Source organism: Cucurbita moschata, unplaced genomic scaffold, assembly GCF_002738365.1.
Source record: "Cucurbita moschata cultivar Rifu unplaced genomic scaffold, Cmos_1.0 Cmo_Scf00005, whole genome shotgun sequence".
Classification (NCBI taxonomy): Eukaryota; Viridiplantae; Streptophyta; class Magnoliopsida; order Cucurbitales; family Cucurbitaceae; genus Cucurbita; species Cucurbita moschata.
This window is the reverse complement of record NW_019268521.1, coordinates 223,723-230,546: the sequence shown is the minus strand read 5'-3', so window position 1 is coordinate 230,546 and position 6,824 is coordinate 223,723. Positions and strand designations below refer to the sequence as shown.

The 6,824-nt window shown below is 34.8% G+C and overlaps 1 pseudogene; it reads right to left on the bottom strand.

The window, feature by feature from the left end:
- Nucleotides 1-4,549: 4,549 nt before the first annotated feature.
- LOC111442846 overlaps nt 4,550-6,824 on the bottom strand; it is a 3,956-nt pseudogene continuing 1,681 nt past the window's right edge.

The following is a 6,824-nucleotide window of genomic DNA, read 5'->3' as shown; positions in this document are numbered from 1 at the left end:
AAAAAAAAAAAAAAAAAAAAAAAAAAAAAAAAAAAACCAAACACAATAATTTGAGAAGAGGGTTTGATACTATTTTCTTAATAAAACATGTGACTAATGACTATTTAAAAAAGACGGAAACACTAACAATTCTTCTCCTGATTTGCACGTTTGACTTTGGAAGCAACTTTGGTTTCACTTTGATTTGCATGTTTGTATTTGAAGCTTAAAAAATGGTCACCAAACGCTATAAATTATGTATAAGTCAAGCTTATCCTTCTCACAATTCCGAGGCTTTCATGGATGTTTTCTCACACTGTCTTCTTTCTCCTATTTTCCGAATCATTTTAATGAAAAAGATATAACCTGATAAATTATTTCCATATTAAACACAATAATGAGAAAAAAAAAAACAACACATTTCCCGGCATCTCAAATCTACACATAAGACAATAATAACTTTTGTTCAGCCAACTTCTTAAGCATTCTTCGTGAAAAACATGCAATGCAAGCAAGGCATCTCCATAATAATATTTCACTTCCTTCCTCTTTATAATCTTTTCCATACAAATTACACAACTTTCATCCCTTCCTAGTTACTCTAATTAACATTTTGATAGCGATTTTACTCGTAGAAACTATCGGGTCTTCACGTATGAACGATCTCACATGATGGGTTGCAACATTCCGTAATTTCAATGTAACTGTCAGGTGAAAAACTACAATTTTCTTCCATGAAGAAGTGATTGCAAATGACTTGGACCATTAACGTGAGTTTGATGGGTTCAACATATGAAGAAGTTAGGTGAAGTTGTTGAAGTTTAAAACACGACGCTTCAATTTCTAGTGACATAGTATTGATGGAGCTTCGATGATAAAATATTCCATATTGAAAAAAATGATTAAAAGAACTGTTTCACACGATAACCAAAGTCAAGTTGAGATAATATATATATATACACCAAATAATATATGATTTCTTTAAACAATTGGGAACCAAAATCGGAATTCAAATTTAAAATGATATAATAAAAATATTATCAACTTTTTATCTTTAACCATTAAATAAATAAATCTTTTTTTTGAAACGGGTCCTAAAATGATTATCTAATGCAAACATTATCATCTTTTATTTTAACATTAAATAAATATATTTTTTTAAAAAGAAGCCTAAAATAAAGATTAAATGACAAAAAGTTAGATATTATAATAGAAATATTATATAATTTATTTTTAATGTAGAATTTTTTTTTCTTTATTATATAATAAACAGGTTAAATAATTAGTTTATTTTAAATAAAAAATTAATATTGTTCAAGTCCATTAAATTACTATATATAATTAATTATAATGTATAATATATAAAATAAATTAAATTTATATGGAACATTTTTTATACACTATTTTAAAATTTAAAATTCAGAATTTAAATATATTGAAAATATAAAAATGTGAATTTTTTTCACCAAATCTTGGGATAATTTTTTTAAAAAAAAGTTCACCGATTCTCTTCTTTAAAATCTTTAGATTTTGTTTATTTTATATATATATATACGTATCTATGTAATATAAATATTATATATGTATGTCTCGATATATATACATGTATCTATATATATATATATATAATTTTTTAAATTTGTTAGGATATTACACCTCTTCCCCTAAATTTTGGCCCTAAAATGTTATCCATTCTAGTGATAGTTATGCTCATCCTCTCCTCCTATTCAGGTGGCTCCCTCACCATTCATTCCTCTACAAAATCGTGACGAAATGAATGTTTCTATTGCGTAATGTTTCTTCCTCCTTTGCAAGAATTTTCATCGATGGTTCTTCATCTCAAATCTTTCTTCAATGACAATATGTAACGATCTAAAATTTTCTACTTAATTTAAGGTCGCTACTATATAGATATCATAGACATTGAATGCTGAAATACTTCATTTAAACTTTCATAAAATGTCACATTCATCTTAAAACACAGCCATGGACTTACGTGTTTTGAAAACACCTTTAAAAACGACACAACAAAAGACTAAATAAAATAAATAAACGTTTAAATTAAAAACATTATATTCTAATCTAAGTCTAATAAAATAAATATGACTACCCTATGCCTGTGTCATGGTCTCGAGTTGCGATTTCGTCGTCAGCTGTATAGAAATGTCTTTCCATAACGTGAAATAAAGGTAACACGTGGCTTGAGTATTTTAAAAAATACTCAGTAAGTGACCTCACTGTCGGGGGTTAAATGCAAGAACATGTGAATGCATTGACGAACCTATCATATTAGTCTCTTTTCCTGCGACACTATCTTAATGGGCAACTTGGATGTGTACCATATACTCTACACACAGCCTATACTGCGAGTATGGGCTCACTAGACAGTTCACACACCGTTGGGCTCCTTTTCTTGTCAGGCGAGCTTGCTCTGATAACTCTTCTTATGCCGAATTCCCATTAGAATTAGTAACCGTCACGATAGTATTATGTAAAACATAATGATACTTCACCTGCCTAATGGTGTTAGAGTCTCTTGTCATAAAGGTGGATCATCTCAATAGATATTAAAAAAATTCTAAAACTAAATTATTATTTTCACGCCCATTATTAGAGTCTCCCGTCATAAAGGGTGGATCATCTCATTAGAAAGAAGATAGAACATCAAAGACCTCATTGTAATATATCTTTAGAGACCCTAATTAAACTTGCTACTATCATGAGGCCTCATAATAAATTTAAAGGAGGGCTTTCAGGAGATGTTGCTGGATTTGGGCCAGTTGGGACACGCCTCTTCGTGCCTAGACCCAATAGAGGCGTTTCGAGAGATGTTGCTGGATTTGGTTCAATTGGGACACGCCTTTTGGTGCCTAAACTTGAGAGAGGGCTTTCAGGAGATGTTGTTGGATTTAGGCCAGTTGATACACGCCTCTTAGTGCCTAGACCCAGTGGTGGCGTTTCGGGAGATGTTGCTGGATTTGGTCCAGTTGGGACATGCCTTTTGGTGCCTAAACTTGAGGGAGGGCTTTCAGGAGATGTTGTTGGATTTGGGCCAATTGGGACACGCCTCTTCGTGCCTACATCCAATGGAGGCGTTTCAGGAGATGTTGCTGGATTTTGGTCTAGTTGGGATACGCCTTGTGGTGCTTAAACTTGAGGGTGGGCTTTCAGGAGAAGTTGCTAGATTTGTGCCAGTTGGTACACACCTCTTAGTGCCTAGACCTAATGGAGGCGTTTCGAGAGATGTTGCTGAATTTGATCCTATTGGGACAGGCCTTTTGGTGCCTAAATTTGAGGGAGGACTTTCAGGAGATGTTGATTTTTGACCAGTTGGGACACGCCTCTTAGCTCCTAGACCCAATGGAGGTGTTTTGGGAGATGTTGCTAGATTTGGGCCAGTTGGCACACGTCTCTTAGTGCCTAGACCCAATGGAAGCGTTTCAGAAGATGTTGCTAGATTTAGTCTAGTTGGGACATGCCTTTTAAGTCCTAACGAAAGCACATTGCCACTCCACTTGCCTCGAGACCATTGAGATCAGACAAAATAGCAACAAAAGAGATCAACAAGAAAACAAACCATATAAACTCACATGAACAACTAATTTAGAAATATAGTATTAAATTATATATTTTTGGTTGAATTTTCCTAATTTATTGGTAACAAATGATTTTGGAAAACTAATTATGCCATATAAAAAAATATATCTAACAATTTCAATCTATTTTATTTTAGAAAAACTTCATCTAACTTTAATTTTAATTCTACAATGAAAATATTTCCATTTAATTTGAAATCTAGTTAGGATGAAACTCATCTAACTCTCCACTTTCACCACTCATTCTCCAATATCTTTCTCCCTAACTAAATTATAATGAAACTTGTAAAAGTTAAATGTATGCATGAAATTTTTATGAAAATTTAAAGATACTTTTTTTTTACAAAATATTAACAATTTTTATCCTTAACTAATTATAAGAATATATATATATATTTTTAAATTTAATTCCATTTTTTTTAGGAAGTTTAATTGTATTATTGAAACTTTAGACTATTTTTTTAAATTTAAATTTCTTTTTTTTTTTTTTTTTTTACTATTTTTTTAAAAGACAAATTTAGTATTTACTATTTGAAAATGTGCATTATTCCTATAAATTTTTTGAGATTGGCAATGGATATTCATACCATCTTCATAATCACCAAACATTAAAAAGAAAGAACAAAAAAAAGAATCTTTTAGGATTCTTCCTCCTATTCATTTTTCCACTTTTCTCTCATCCATTTCTTGCCATTGCTAACTCATCGTCGGACTTAAGCATTCCCGTAGATCTCTATCTGCCTTCCTCTTCACTTCTCCGCCCCCTCCAGCGGCATTCCTCTTCCCCTCTCTGCCACCTCTTGTGCGAAGCTTCTTTAAATCTCCACCCCCGGCAGCATTTCTCTTCCCCTCTCCGCCACCTCCTATGCAAAGCTTCTTTAAATCTCCACCTCCGGCAGCATTTCTCTTCCCCTCTCCGCCACCCCCGGCGGCATTTCTCTTTCCCTCTCCGCCACCTCCTGCGCGAAATTTCTTTAAATCACCACCCCCGGCAGCATTTCTCTTCCCCTCTCCGCCACCTCCACCGCAGCCAATGGAGTGATGTGAAGACTGTACAGAAGATCAACCACGCCAAAGAAGATAAGCTGATTGGCGAGAGAGATCGTTCTCAATCATAGATAACACTTTTAATTCAAGCCCTTTATAATGTAACATGAAAATCTCATGATCACTACTTTTGTTTTAAAAATAGGTTTATCATTATATAAATACAACTTTATTTCACGTTTAAAAAATATTCATAAATTTTCAAAAACAGTATTAATATTTATAATTTATTGAACATACAAGAGAACTTCTGTACTAATATTTGGATGAAAAATATTACAGTATTAAACTCTTCTGGAGATCAACTTTCGAGGACGAAAGTTTCGAAGGTGGGGAGAATTGTAGCACAGAGTTTAAAAAAATAATAATAAAATAAAATAAAAATTTCAAGGTCAGAATAGGGGCAAACTAGTCATTTTGCCCTACTATTACTTAGTGGTCTCATTTGATTGGAGTCATAATCTAGAAGAGAAATGGTCTCATTTGATTGGAGTCATAATCTGAGAAGAGAAAGAAAGAGGAGAAAGAAGAGAGAAAGAAGATTAGGGGTTTTGAGGTAGGAGGAGGAGATCGGATCAAAATTGACGCCGGAGATTCGAGTCCCCAACCTAAACCATCAACAGTCTGAGGCAAGGTGCTCTCACGAATCCCACCTTCCTATTTCGTCAAAAAAACGTCCAAGAACTTCAGGTTAGTCCGTGAGTGTCTAGATCGAGAAGTCATCAAGATTTTCGTGTGTTAGCTATGTTTTTGGGTTGATCCTTGGACTCTTACCCTTAATAGCATGAATTAGTTAAGTTTCGGAGTGAAAGCGGCCAAGATTGGCGTTTGAATAGGAGTTTCAAGAAAACGTGATTTTCGGGAAGAACTCGTATTTTCTCTGAATTCAAACTCGAATATTAAGATCTGTGATTATCAAAAAAAATATAAGAAAATTGTTTCGAAGGAGTACAATATGAGATCTACAAGGTTCCTGAAGAAAATTTGTTGAATCGGATTACGGATTGGAAGATAAAAAAATCGGAAGAAAATAGATCGAAAACGAAAGAGGCTAACCTTGGAAAAATTGAAAACACGCAGGAGAGAGGGAAGAAACGCTGCCACGTGTCGGCCAGCTGCAACGACCCAAAATTTTCTACTTAATTTAAGGTCGCTACTGTATACATACCATAAACATTGAATGCGGAAGACTTCATTTAAATTCCATAAAACATAACCTTTAACTTAAAACACAGCCATGGACTTACGTGTTTCGAAAACATCTTTAAAACGACACAACACAAACTCGAAATAAAATAAATAAGCGTTTAAGTTTAAAACATCCTATTCTATCCTAAGTCTAAGAAAATAAACGCCACTATCCTATGCATGTGCCATGATCTTGAGTTGCGATGCCGTCGTCAGCCGTACAGGAATGCCTTGCCTTAACCTGAAAAATGTAGTAGCACATGGCTTGAGTATTTAAAGAAATACTCAGTAAGTGACCCCACTATTGGGGTTAAATGCAACAATCACATGCAATAATATGATGGGACCTATCTTTCATTTCGTTTCATTTCGTTTCGTTTCGTTTTCCCTACGGTGTAATCCTAACAGGTAATCGTGGACGTGTACCATATACTCTACACGCAGCCCATACGTGCAAGTATGGGCTCACNNNTGGACGTGTACCATATACTCTACACGCAGCCCATACGTGCAAGTATGGGCTCACCAGCTAGTTCGCACACCGCTGGGCCACTGTCCCTAGCCGGTGGGCATGCTCTGGGAGCCCACCGGGACCCGTTAAAACTAAAACCGTCACGGTAGCGCTATGCAGGGCATAACGATCGTTGTCCTGCCATTTGGATTGACGCGTCCGCACCCTCGTGATGGGATAGGGGTATCCCCCAAATGCATGATCACACAATATGCATGAGGTCCCACTAGTTCTACAGTCATCATTTAATGAACATAACCCCGTGCCACGTTTTCATGCTTACATGTCATTCTCATTCTCATTTCGTTACATATCATACATATTCCTAGCGGGGTTATGTATCATGCAATTTACCGTATCTCATGTTATACAATTTATTCAGTTACATTCCAATACTCATACAACAAGCCATAATCGTACAAGGGCACACATCGTCACATGCATTCATATCACATCAACTAAGCAGCATAAATAACATACATTCACGTTCACATGATTTCGTA